A 15,041-nucleotide genomic window follows, 5' to 3' on the forward strand; every position below is an offset into this window, starting at 1 on the left:
GTAGATCCACCTGGGCATAAAGCAATTCTCAAGTCAAGTGGGACACAACACACCGAGAAACAGAATATTTGCTACCACAGACTGGTAAACATGCCAAACGCTGTGTAACTGAGGAGACAGTCGTATAATTACTTTAAGAACCAAGAAATGTAACCTAGACTATGAGACCACATGTCCGGAATTATACATTTCGAGATAGTTTTCCTATAAACTTTTTACCAATTTTTTCACAAATTTACTTTTCCTGACTTACACCCTTTCATAAAAAGCCGATTCAAATATATTTCGCATGAAAAATGCTTCACAGTAATAAACGGAATTTAGGTTGGAGTTCAGAAGTGTTTTCAAGTCACGTGACTTTTTGGAAAATATTCTAAGAGTGCATCTTATGGAGTGAATAAATGTTTCAACATTTATAATGCAAATTTTCATGAGACACACAATTAGTAATTAGTACCTTTAGTAACTTCGACTAAAGATTAGGAGCACAAAATTCAACAGACTACTTGTTATGAATCTAATAAAATAAGAATTAGACTATTTAAAATCACAGAAATAAATTTCTCAATATTCTGTTCTTTAATTGGTCTACCTTGCTTTATCTCCCGTCCGTCCATCCCGCATTCTGTCTATTTCCTGCATTCATTCCCCTGCTTATCCATCCATCTATCAATTCATGCGCTAATATTCATACTTGCCTGCTTATGCGATATTTTATACTACTGTATCTCTCATTCCAATCGTCCGTTTCAATCGATTATCTTTCCAGTTTTTCTCTAAATCGCTTCTCTGTATGTCTTTCTCGACGTCCTGCCTAGTTTTTCTGATCTCCCTGTTTTTGTTCTTGAGTAGATATCCGCTCCATGTTCACAATCTTGTTTCGCCACCTTTCTTCTCCCATTACAAGCACATGTCCATACCACGGTAACCTTTTAGTCTTTGCGGTCTCCATTATGTGAAAATTCAATCCCATTCCGCCTCTAATCTTAACATTCTTACTCTGTCAGTCTTAGTTATATTACGACAGCGACGACGAGAACCCAGTTCCGTCACTCCAATTTATTAGATATTTCATTTTGTTCTTTCATACGAGTATACGTGCTAATAATTTCTCCTATGGTTTGCGTTGTTCTGATTTTCTTCCCTGTTTACTTTCTCAGTCGAGGAAATATTTTAATTATATAAAAATCGATTTCAAGATTTTCATGTATGTAGGCCTACAAATTTTCTGATAACGAGTAAGTGTTTCGTGAATATGCCCTCTGCCTGCCTACCTTTTTATAAGAGCAATTTTTCTTAACCTTCCTGTCCGGGTGTCATAAAAGCAAACTGGGAGCACTGTGTGGGGTGTAATCACACCCCAAGTACTTGTTTGGTCTCGGATAGGGTACACTGTTGCATGATGTAAACAAGCTAGAATTAAATTAGTTTCTGAGAAAACGGGTGATTTATTTTGAAAAATGTACAGTAGTTTTAAGTAAATCACATTTTAAGTAAAAATTTGCACAAAAATTCACCTAATACATAAAACAATGTTTAAAATCCTCATGGTTGGTGGTCCTCATCTTCTTCTCATCCTGCCCTCCTTCTCTTGGATCTTGCCCTTTGGTTGTGTTTGTTACCACGATCTCATTCACAGTGTGTCCAAGTTTGTCATGTTTTTCGAGGTATTATACCCTATTTGAATACCTAGATCCTTCAACACCTGTATTCTTGCAGTGTATCCTTCATTAAATGAGAGTACAGCATCTAGTACACCAAGTTTCAACGTTGACATACTAACAAACACATTTTTGGAACTGTGCTCTGACTGCTGTCTGGAAGTCATCCGCCCTTTTATATTTAGAACGACCTCTTCTCCTTTTCCCAGTTCGGATGTCCCACACTTGTAGCGTAAGCCCATCTATCCTGTCGCAATCTAGCAGCATGACTCCCCATTTCCACTTTAGCTCTTGCTCCTGATTTTCCTTTCTTTCATCTTTGATCTTGCTCTTGGTTCTAGAATTGTCTTGATGGATAAAATTCAGACTGTGGAATTTTCTTCATGCTTAAGCAATCCGTCTATGTACTGTATCTCTTTGTCTCCGTTCTTTTTACTGTTACCAGCTGGCCCAGACTCGTAGCTAATTCATAGCCTAATTATTTTTACACGCCTCTCAAAAAGACACTTAAAACAAAAGTGATGATTCAATAAATGTTCCCTTTAGAGTCCTTATATTAATCTCAGGTAAGTGTTTCTGTATTTTGTCATTTGCTATATTGGACCGAACGGTATGTATAGAAATTGGTAGTTAATAAAATCGATTTTCAATAACAGATATTTGGTACTCAATCCCAATGTGTTTCAAAATACTGACCTTATGACGCTAAAGCATCTTGTACAGATATTGAAGGAAGTCCCGATAAAAAATATAATTTAACATCTTCATCTGACCCTTGTCAGAATCACAAGACTAAAACATCAGAACCAACAACTAGGTTAACAACAGTGTGATGCGAACTTACCGATGCCTCTACCATAAAGAGACACGTGACATCTTCCTTAGAAGTCCATTTCATTTATCTAAAAGCATCGCTGCGAGCTTCAGCGTCTTGTAATGCTCTAGCACAGAAATTACTAGGTCTCCGGGACAGGTGAATGCAATATTCACATGTTTAAGACACGTCCAGCCCGTTCGATAGTCAAACATGTGCGTAACAACGCGCTATGTGTCAATAAGTGCTCTGTACAACAGTTTTAAAATTACTAGTACGTGTTTTAATTGAAAGTTCTAGTAAGAGAATTACTTTCTCTCTTACTTACCATAGATCCCTATCCTGAGCAAGAATAATCCAGTCCCTTGCATCATATTCCACCTCCCTCAAATCAATTTTAATATTATCTTCCCATCTACATCTCGGTCTCCGAACAAATGTAACATTGTGAAACTCATTTGGAGAAAGCAAAGTTACATTAGTTCGGGTCAAATTTCTGCGCACTTAAAGGACAAAACTACATTTCTTTCAATCATTTATTATCACAATAAACTGTTCTCCTAACCTATAAATTGCAAATTAAATGTACGAGGTCACTCATTTAGTCGCAATGCGAAAGGACAGGGAACCTTTCAATTTGCAGATTCAGAATTCACGGCGTTTCTTCTGACGGCCTTCACCTGCCTTGTCATCGAACAGCAGATGAAATACTCTTCTCGACTCCGCTTGCACTGCGAAATGGCAAAGGCCCTTTCAATGTGCAAGACAACACCTGCCATCCTAACGGCAAACGAGTCTTCTCGACTCTACCTGCACTGCGATATGACACAGTTCATTTCAAATGTGGAGATTTACACCAGCTATTTCCTCCACGTCCTGCCCTGTGATCACATTGGTCTCATTTTCGTCCCCTCGCGTATGCGGTACCTAAGAGGTTACGTCCATTTTCGGCTTTCCCCTTCAAAATTTTCTACAGCTCTTTCAGTGGAGCAACGTAACCCGGAGTGAGCCAAGTGACCAACAGGCTTCGAGCTCACATATTTAGTTTCTTTCAGCCCCGAACCCCTTGCAAGGACGCGTTTTGTCCTCCCAATTCTCCTCTTTCAATTCAATTCAATTCAATTCTCCTAAATTGACTGAGCATATTGGGAACTAAATCAGTGGCGTTCCCAAGAACACCTATGGAATGTTTCATACAAAATAATTTTTATCTCGAAAAGGAAACAAAACGCAAGCAAAATTGCATCATGTTTTTCGTTTGAAATATCTCAAAGAATTACCCTCTGAAATTAATGACATTTCTCACTGTTCACCTTATACATATGCATACGTGCTACATGCCCTGCCCATCTCAAACGTCAGGATTTAATATTCCTAATAATGCTGGGCGAAGAATACAATGCGTGCAGTTCTTCGTTGTGTAACTTTCTCCATTCTCCTGTAACTTCATCCCTCTTAGCCCCAAATATTTTCCTAGGCACCTTATTTTCAAATACTCAATCTCTGTTCCTCTCTTAAAGTGAGAGGCCAAGTTTCACAACCATATAGAACAACCGATAATATAACTGTTTTATAAATTCTAACTTTGAGATTTTTTGACAGCAGACTAGATGATAAAGGCTTCTCAACCGAATAATAACAGGCATTTTCCATATAGATTCTGCGTTTAATTTTCTCCCGAGTGTCATTTATATTTGTTATTGTTGCTCCAAGGTATTTGAATGTTTCCATTTCTTCGAAAGATAAATCACAAATTTTTATATTTCCATTTGGTACAATATTCTGGTCACGAGACATAATGATATATTTTTTCTTTTCGAGATTTACTTCCAAACCTATCGCTTTACTTGCTTCAAATAAAATTTCCGTGTTTTTTCCTAATCATTTGTGAATTTTCTCCTACCATATTCACATTATCCGCATAGACAAGAAGCTGATGTAACCCGTTCATTTCCAAACCTGTTATCCTGAACATTCCTAATGACATATTCTAGAGCGAAGTTAAAAAGTAAAGATGATAGTGCATCTTCTTGCTTTAGCCCGCAGTGGATTGGAAAAGCATCTGATAGAAATTGGCCTATCGGACTCTGCGGTAAGTTTCACTGAGACACATTTAATTAATGAACTAGTTTCTTGGGAATACCAAATTCAATAAGAATATTACATAAAACTTCTCTTTTAAGTGAGTCATATGCCTTTTTGAAATCTATGAATAACTGATGTACTGTACTCTTATACTCCCATTTTTTTCTCCAATATCTGTCGAATACAAAAAAATCTGATCAATAATCGATCTATTACGCCTAAAATCCCACTGATTTCATCTACATATGGACTTCCACCCTGTATAACCCTCGGTAAATCTCACGTTGCAACCAGTGACATGTGCAATGGTTCAATTTTTACACTAGTATTACGCTATGCCATTACATTTCCAAAGCTTGAGTTTTTGTGTATATTGATTTTGGACTCAGACTCAACAACTTTGACATAGAAAGACTCTGTATGTGACGAAGTGGAAGGAATTTATTTTAGAATAATAAGCCCTCATTGAGTTTTCCCTTTAAAGCTGTAATTCAGCTACACGGATATCCTCTGTAGGTACATGAAACTGCATTTAGAATGGATATGCAGAACAGTTATGTCGCTATTGTTTGTATTTAGATGTGCAATGTCCCGACTGTGCATTGTCGCGATATACATATCCTATGTGCGATAGGACGAATGATACAAGTCTGTGTACTGACTACTTACGCTGAATTTTCGCTTCACCTACCGTTACATCCCACACATGTAACTTAACCATGGATACGAGAGAGGATATTTTCCTTGGTAGCGAGATGTGCTTCTTCAAAGTAGGTGTCGATTTAAACCGTGCATACTTTAGATATTAATTATTACGCAAAGAAGCACCAAAGAAATTTGTACGTACTTTATAATTTAATTTACCTTGAGACAAGAAATTGCAGATATTAGTTATGGATGAAAGGAGCTTTTTACCAGAGTCACTAGTTACAGTTAATAAACCTGGCGGTGGCATACGCCCAATCGCAATAGGTAATACTTTCAGGCGTCTTGTTTCTAAAATTATTTGTAACGCTATTAAGATTGAAAGTGATCATATTTTTCGACCTCATCAACTAGGATTTGGTTCTCCTAAAGTTTGTGAATCTGTTATCCACTCTGTACGATCCTTCTTACATATGATAACTCAGATAAAATTATACTCAAGATAGATTTTATGAACGCATTTAACAGCTTTGAACGTGATATGTTAAACTCATTTTTAGAAAAGTTCCCCAGCTTTTACCCTTTTGTTTGGCAGTCTTATAGATATTCGTCCAATCTATTTTTTAATTCCAAAATTATTTTATCACAAACAGGCTGTCAGCAGGGAGACCCTTTAGGGCCTTTACTCTTCTGTCTTACAGTCCACTCCCTCATCCAAAAATTAACTATTGAATTAAATCTCTTTTATTTGGATGATGGGACTTTAGCTGGAGATTCCAATGATGTTCTTTGTGATCTACAGAAAATCATTCATCTTGAGTCCGAACTTGGTCTTGAGATTAATCCTAATAATAATGTGAATTTTTTTTTGTTCTGCTATTAACCCAAATGTTTTATCTTCTTTCCAGAATATTGCTTCTGGCATTATTACGCTATTTACTGAATAGAGGTAAGTTAATAGTGTATGCACTCAGTTGTCATAGTAACGAATTTACTTAAGAGTACAGTACACGGAATTTCCTATCTTGTCAATGTTAATTGTGTCTTATGTAAGAATCTTTATGTAAAAAACTGTTGATTAATCAATCAATCAATCAATCAATGAGTCAATCATGTTTATTTTTCAGAATTATAGTAGTATAATTATAGACAATATTCAATAAAACAAACAGATTAAAATTCCATGTTAATATGGTTGTCAAAAAAATCATTAACATGATAAAAAGGATTATCTAAAAGCCATTTTTAAAACGTCTTTAAATCTAAATAAGCTAACAGAATGGGCATTCTTAGGCAATCTATTAAACATATCTAAAGAAATAACACTAAACCAATTCTTGGTCTTTGTCAACCTGACCGTAGGTGCTACAATATAATGATTATTTCTAGTACAATATTTGTGAAGCTGGAATTGAGAAGCATGAACATTTAAATTAATCTTGGTATAGACTAAATAGTAATAAATATATTGATTTGATTAATTACAGTAAGAATATTAGATTTACGAAATAAAGGTCGACAATGATCATTAAAAGATGAATTAGTAATAATATGTAATGCTTTTTTCTGCAAGATTACAACACTATTAACGCTATTAATTGAAACCAGACAGGTGATTTTCTACAGCTCAGAAACACATAACTTGACTTCATGCGGAAAAAGTAGTTTTTGTTTCATTAATTCCTTCCTGAGAAATATTTTAACCGCTGTACGTATATTTTTTAAACTAATATCAGCATATTATCCCCTGTAACTTTTCCAAAACTTCACAAATTTCGAGAAAAAATTGTTTCACTATATATAAAACATACACATAAACAATTTCTGAAAATTGCAGCTTTCCAGGTTAATTAGCTCAGGAGATGTTCACATTCAGTATAGAAAAACTAATCTTAAGAAAAATAAGTGTTAAGAGCTAAGAATTTTGTACAGTCGGCGTCACCGTTTTTGGCGTGTGGAATAAGTAATGGGGACGTTAAGTGCGAGTGTTTTACATTTGCAGCAGTCAGTCTGACAACTGTGTTTGGCAAATGGCTGATGTGACGTGTATAGGAAGTGGTACCATTCTCAGCTGCACTAGCAACATGCTCATAAACTGAGCACTATATATCCAGGATACACGCCAAAATCGCTGGCGTCAGCTGTAAAACTTGCAGCTCGTGCGGTGTGTTATTTCATATAAACTTCAAAGGATTGTGAAAAGTTGTTTTTTTCCGATTATTTATTATTTCTTTTAAGCTCTACATCTTTGACATAGAAATATTTTATCAACCATACGTTGTGAAAATGATTCTTAATATTCGATATTGTGTCAGTTACTGTAGTCCGTCACTGAACGCGGATTGTTTTGAATACGCGATCCTCAGCAAGCGAAGAGAGCCTTATCCATCAAGTGTAAGAGGTAGGGTGAGCTGTGGAGCAGGATGAGTAGCTCTTAAGAGCTTGATGGACTTCGTTGGTATAACCGAAAGTAGTCGATAGCGATTCTTCTGTTCACCGTCTCACACCTCCTCTTCAGCCCATATTGAATTTGAAGTCCAGTCTTAGAGAACAATATTCGGTAAAGGTTATAACTTATAAAATATTGGTTCAACTTTATCTCATTTTCCTCGCCTAGATGATGGAACATGTAGTTGTGAACTGTTGGATCTTTCTATAAAGAGGAAGTGTTACAATAATATGGAATACAATTTAGTTTTTTTTTTTTTCATTTTGGAACCTACATATTTTGAATACTGAACTTAAAGTATCTTCCTTTTTATTGTTGAATGTCCCTGTGAATGGTAGGCCTAAATCGGACTTAGAAGTTCGTAGTTATAAAATGTTTGAAAAAAATAATTTCCTCAAAATCTAACATATTGCCTACATAAAAATGGAAGTACAAATGTGGAATACAAATAACAAGTTACAAGATTAACAGAATTGCAAAGTCAAAATGGCCTCTACTAAGAAAAGCACAGAACAAGCATTGATTCAGCATCTTCATTAGAAGGTGTTTTCCCAACCGTAATTTTATTCTGAATCCAGATGGATCGTCTCTTACTTCTTTTCTCGAAATGTTTTATGGCTTCTTGCGTTGTCTTTTCATTCCATTGTTTGTTGGAAGGTGAGGTTTTCCCTTCTCCTCCTACAGGTGCCAACACTAGTAACGAAACAGAAATCCAGAGTGTAAAGATGGAATACTAATAATACCAGTATTTGATATTTGTGACACACTGATGTTATGTCATAACCTCAAAACATGTAATAGTTTAAAAACGAAATAAATTAAACATACATTGCTATAAAAGTAGATTATTTCTCTTTAAGAGTATAATATATAATTAATACTTCTATAGGCGAACAACTTACAAAACTCCGTTGGTCTTCGCATGCGTCAATCTTAAAGAGTGACACAACATGCTATTGACCTTCTCCTTCCCAATTGTCGACCAATAGTAGCGCGTATTGATAACAGTGTTGCATCAGATGATTTGTCAATCTGTAGCGACAATGGTTCAGATTAATGGAGGGAAACTCCAGACTCCGCCTCCAGTACAGAGGTAAGGTTCAGTAACCTCCTATAACGGAGTTTTGCCAGCTGTAGGCCTATAAAATTGAGGAATAACAATTTATATTCAAGAAAAGAACTTGCCGCCAAAATTTTGACTTTCCTCGAAAACGCAATGACAAACGTTTCAACAGTTCAGTTTCTAACTACAAACTAACACATTCCCGCGAGTGGAGTCAGGCCACAAAGGGAAACATTGAAGGAGGAGGGTTCGGTCCAGTACTGTGGATTGAATTCTACGTAGCTCAGTGGACAGAGCGCTTGGTACGTAGAACCAAGGACACGGGTTCAATCCCCGGCTTCGGGTCGAATTTTTCTCCACAAATATTAATTGTCAATATTACCTATATTATTTTGTAGGACAAATTAATAAATCTATAATATTAATATCTAGCCAGACGTCTCCAAAAGCGTACTCGTGAGTAAGCCCCTGAACGGAACCGAAGCCAGTACGTAATGAGCGCGCTCCGCTTCACCCATCCCCGCCTATAATGCACTCAATGTTTATGCGCAAACGAAGAGCAGTGGTGGACTGCCATTATCATTGTGTTGGTCGGAGTGTTCCACCGTTTTACAATGTCCTAATCATGGACGTAGTACATTCAAGGATGAATAGGAAGAGAAATTTTTTTTGTTAGTGGGGAGAATGTGAAATGCGTAATTTGTTAGAAAATTCTGTAGGTTGTGTTAAAATTCAACATGCGACGACACTACTCGACTCTTCACAAAAAATATCATACAATTACAGGTATGTGGGACATGTGAAAATAATTTATTTTGGGGCTATCTGTATAACTGTTGGTTATACATAATAATCAAGAATATTACTATACGTTTACACTCAGTTCCGCATGACAAACAAATAGTTTTTCGTTTAATTTTAGGTGAAATGCGTAGACCTACAAATATTTTCATAAATATAAAACAAGAAAATACAAATCACACACGTATCCTCAGTCTTAAACAAAAAAAGCTTCTTGCTACTTATGTTCTAGCTTGAAATATTGGAAAATCAATGAAGCCCTTTACAGAAGCATCATTTATAAAATCGTGCATACAGGACGTTAATAAAATATTGTGTCCAGAACAAAGTCAAAATTTAAGATAATTAAATTGTTTCCAATTACAGTTCAGAGAAGAAATTTCAAGATTGTAAATGTAATTGAATCTGAAGTCGAAACCACAATTAACCAGTATGTAGCTTACTCACTTGAATTGGACAGATAGAAATGACAAAGCTCACCTAGCCATTTTCATCCGAGGAGTTAAAGAACATTTTACTGCGTCTGAATGTCTCCTAGATATAATTACAAAATACAAATGGAGAAGATCTTTCTCAGGCACTGAAAGGCACCATTGAACAGAAGAGTTTGAATTTACAATGGCTTGTGTCAATAGCAACAGACGGGGATCCAGCTTCATAGTATGTCAAAATAATATACAAACGTATGATATTTCTTATTCTTTTGATGTTATTATTTGTAAACATAAGCAGACCGTTGCCGCGATCCCCCACTGACCGCTCCCATCTGTTGAGGTACGAGTCTCTTCCCCTTCTCTAGCCTTACAGCACACTGTGTTCGGCGGGCAGCATCGAGAGCACGAATGACGATACGCATTTTGGAGACCTCTGATCTAGGCCATAAAACAACATGAAAGTAAATAATGAAAATTGGATAAGTAATGTTAGTGTGACAATAATAAACATTGATAAGAAATAGTGATATTAATAGTAATAATAAAACAATAATAATAATATTAATATTAATAACAATAATAATAATAATAATAATAATAATAATAATGGGATAATTTAAATATTTATTCTGTGATATATATATATATATATATATATATATATATATATATATATATAAACCGTTAAACATTGAGAAACTTGAAACAGCTATTATTGTTAACAAGAATTGTTAGAAAAATATTTCGTTTGTCTATTCTTAAATTGGTTTGATGTCTGACAGTCTCTGACATCTCAGACATCTGGATTTCACGCTCCTATGTTACGTGAAGAATACAATGCGTGCAGTTCTGCGTTGTGTAACTTTCTCCATTCTCCTGTAACTTCATCCCTTTTAGCACCAAATATTTTCCTAAGCATCTTATTCTCGAACAGCTTTAACCTCTGTTCCTCTATCAAAGTGAGAGTCCAAGTTTCACAACCATACAGAGTAACCGGTAATACAACTGTTTCATAAATTCTAACTTTCAGTTTTTTCGAAATATGTATTATATGTCTTTTTCGTGTTAAATTTTAACACGAGAAAGACATAATGCATATTCCGAAGTGATAAAATGTTAAAAGTTGTGTAATCAAGATATATATTTCAGTTTTTCTTACAGCAGACTGAATGACAAAAGGTTCTCAGCCGAATAATAACAGGCATTTCCCATATTTATTCTGTGTTTAATTTCCTCTCGAGTGTCATTTGTTACTGTTGTTGCAATATATTTGCATTTCTCCACCTCTTGAAAGGATAAATTTCCAACTTTTATATTTCCATTTCATACTATATTCAGGTCACGAGACATAATCATATACTTTTTATTTTCGGGATTTACTTCCAAACCTATCTCCTTGCTTGCTTCAAGTAAAATTCCCATATTTTTTCCAATAGTTTTAGGATTTTCTTCTAAGTATTCACGTCATCCGCATAAACAAGCAACTGATGCAACCCGTTCAATTGCAAACACTACCTTTTCCTGGACTTTCCTAATGACATTCTAGAGCAAAGTTAAAGTACAGGTGATGTGCATCTACTATTACAATAGTTTAAATTAATTTAGTTAATAATATTTACACTAGGAAGCATAATATTCAACTTTTGTGTCCCATTTCTGTCTAAATGGATCGTTGAAGTCAGAGGTTTTGAGCACTTGAAGGGCATCGCCTTTGTCTTTATACGCAAAGCTGTAGCAGACGTTTAACAACCGACTCCTTCAACCGCTGTGTCTTAACAGGGGAATCTTAGCGGAGAATCTGGGAATTAGCACATCCATTTGTTTTGTAGCTCTGCTTTGAAACGCCGGCTGTAACTAATTGGACAGAAGCTGGAATTATCTGGTAACCTGTTCATTCGAGTGGCGATATAGGTTAACACACTAACTCCTTGCAGCAAAATGTTAACTACCATGTTCTGATTTATATTATCAGCATAAGGTAAGTATTGTAAGGAAAGGAATTGGCAAACGATAAATTTAAATTCAAATCTTTCTCTTTGATAACTACGTTGCTTTCCGGAGAGAGACTGGAGCGTAGTGGACAACAGCGATGGACAGGCAGGCATGGTAAACACTGGAAAAAATTACGAACACTATGTAAACTGTGTATAATTGGTATTGTTTATATAGTTCTTTTTGTGTGTATTAGTTTGGATAGTTTGTTTCCGTGTTTGGATGGTATAATTTATGTATTTACGAATAGTTGGTATAAATTATGTGTTTAATTGTGTAATTTTTTTGTGTTTAGTTTCTATAGTTTTTTTGTGTCTTTGGTTGGTATAGTTTTTGTATATTTAGTTTGAATAGTTTGTTTGTATGTTTAGTTGGCACAATTTAAGTGTTTATTTGGTATAGTTTTTGTGCGTTTAGTTTGTATAGTTTGTGTGTTTAGACTGTATAATTCATGTGTTCAGTTCGTATAGTTTTTGTGTGTTAAGACTGCATAAATTAGGTGTTCAATTTGTATAGTTTTTTCTTGTGACTTTAGTTTGGATAGTTTATGTGTTCAGCTTGTATAATTTTTTGTGTGTTTGCTTTGGATAGTTTGTGTGTATGTTTAGACTGTACCTATAATTTATGAGTTAAGTTTGTATAATATTTTTTGTGGGTGTTTAGTCAGTATAATTTATGTGTTTGGTCTGTATAGATTTTCGTGTTTAGTTTGTATAGTTTGTTTATGTGTTTAGTTTGTAAGTGTATAGTGTGGGCTTCTCTTGGACTGGCTCCCCAAGTGTTGTAAACCTTCAGCTCACCCTACACTACTGTAGGATGCCGTTGTCCTTATTCAGGCTTTTCATATTTCATAATAAAAGGCGTAGGAATGAAATAATGCATAAAAGAGGAATATACAGAGCGTTCGCCTACGGGTGGGGCCAGGAAAGCGGCCTGCCTGCGGTGTCGCTTGCGGGAATCGTCTATCCGTAAGCTTCCGCTTTCTATACTGAACTCTGTAGGGTTTTAATTTTAAAAGTTTAGCAGCAGTAAAGACTGATGTTTTTGAAACACTAACTTCCTGTGAAACACTTCTTAGAGATTTATTAGGAGAGCGTGTAAATTGTGCACTGATTTCATCAATTTTTTCTCCCGTCAATACTCTTTGTTTTCGCTTAGGAATTGTAGCATTTATCGACCCTGTTGTCCTTAATTTGTTAACAAGACATCTAACTGTTTCTCTACCTTGAATTGGAGCACCCGAATATTTCACTTCAAATTGCCTACGCACCTCTCTACATGAATCCGTTTTCACATATGCATCATACATAATAACTCTCCATTCAAGCGTGAATTTTGCGTTTTGCATTGCTAACAAATTTTACACAACGCTGTATATTTAAGCAACTGTGTCAAGAAACTGCACTCTACGTGTTAAATACTGCAACATCTGGCTCACAACTGATAACTTGTTGACCTTGATGTCCTTTATTGTCGAGCGTGTCTGAACAACTGCGCGCACAAAGCGGCGTATCAGCACATGCCGCTTTCCTGGCCCCACCCGTAGGTGAACGCTCTGTATAAACGAATGGAATACAAATGAATGGAAGTCTATTAAATAAATGAAGAGAGAATAAAAATATGGATGAGTGAGTGAATTGGTGAACGAAACGCAAATGAATTAATGAATGAGTGAATGATTGACTGTGTATGAATGAATGACTTAATTAATTAATCAAGGAAGAAGGGAACAAAAAAATAAATGAACTAATAATGAAATAATAACAAAATGGAAGAACAGTGACTGAAATAATTAAAAACGTAAGGGGGGTTTATGAAATAGTGAATGAAAGACGAAAGAATTACTAAAAGACGATTGAATAAAAGACCGAAAATTAACTACTTAATGGATGAAAAACGAGTAAATAAAATAATGAAGTGTGGAAGACGAATGATTTAACGAATGAGTTCATAGCTTAATAGATTGACTAAAGAATAGATTGTAGTGAGCTATATTTGTAAGATTGTAACACTCGGTATAGTAATATGATAAAATATAAGACGACTCAAGTAGTGTTAATTCTAATTTGAGATACAAGCTCCAGGGTGTGTGATGTGTGGCATTGACGTAACCATGTGGAAGAACTAACGTTAAAACAAGGCGCCAGATTGTGATCAGAAGCGCGTGACGCATCTAAAATTGTGTACACGTTAATCTGAGAAGGTATTAGGTGATGCAGCATTACTGCAGTGTAATCACTTTACAGGGAAACCACAGTCTAGTATATACAGTCACGAAGCTCAATACTTACTAAATTTGCAAATATAGACAGTTGAAATATGCATCCATAGATAGTTGCTAAGTACCAGGATCGCTACTATCGCCTCATCACAGACCCTTTCCCCAGCAGACGATAAAATGTATTGTACTTTCGATATCGTATTGTTTTGAAAAAATTAACACCTTCCTTCCACTATTGAAATGTGAAATACCTACGGTTTATATATTATTTTCATAAAGTATACCTATATTATATTTTATAAACTCACCTTCCTTTAAGTTTAGAATGGAAGCTATTTTGATTTAGCACATCTACCTTCCTTAATTTATTGTAGACAGAAAATTTACCATATCACTCCTATGAAATTAGTGCACGCACGATTGTGTTACTTCGTCTTTTAGGTAGCAGATAAATACAATAATTCAGTACTCAATTGTAGTATTAAAATACAGACAAATAGAATGTGACGGGTGTCATACATGACATTATGTTTAATTATATTGTATAATTGCGAATATAGGAATATAAGTTAAATATAGTAAACATAACCTATACTTTCCATATGACATAACATACATTTGTAGAGGCAGGGCATTGGAGACCACTAAAATTAGACAGAAATGGCAACTGGTGCAGTAAACATAACCTATAATTTCAACATATCTAAATATCCGTGCGGTTCAACTGAAAATTATTGAATCGTGCATAAATGAATGTACAAGAATTTCGCAATATTTCGAAATAAGGGCAGGTATTAGGGGAGAGTCGGGTAGTATCGGACATCGGGTAGTATCGGACAGTGAGTTTCTTTCATCTACCACCATATGGTAGTACCT

The sequence above is a fragment of the Periplaneta americana genome, chromosome 11 (genome assembly GCF_040183065.1).
Source record: "Periplaneta americana isolate PAMFEO1 chromosome 11, P.americana_PAMFEO1_priV1, whole genome shotgun sequence".
Taxonomy (NCBI): domain Eukaryota; kingdom Metazoa; phylum Arthropoda; class Insecta; order Blattodea; family Blattidae; genus Periplaneta; species Periplaneta americana.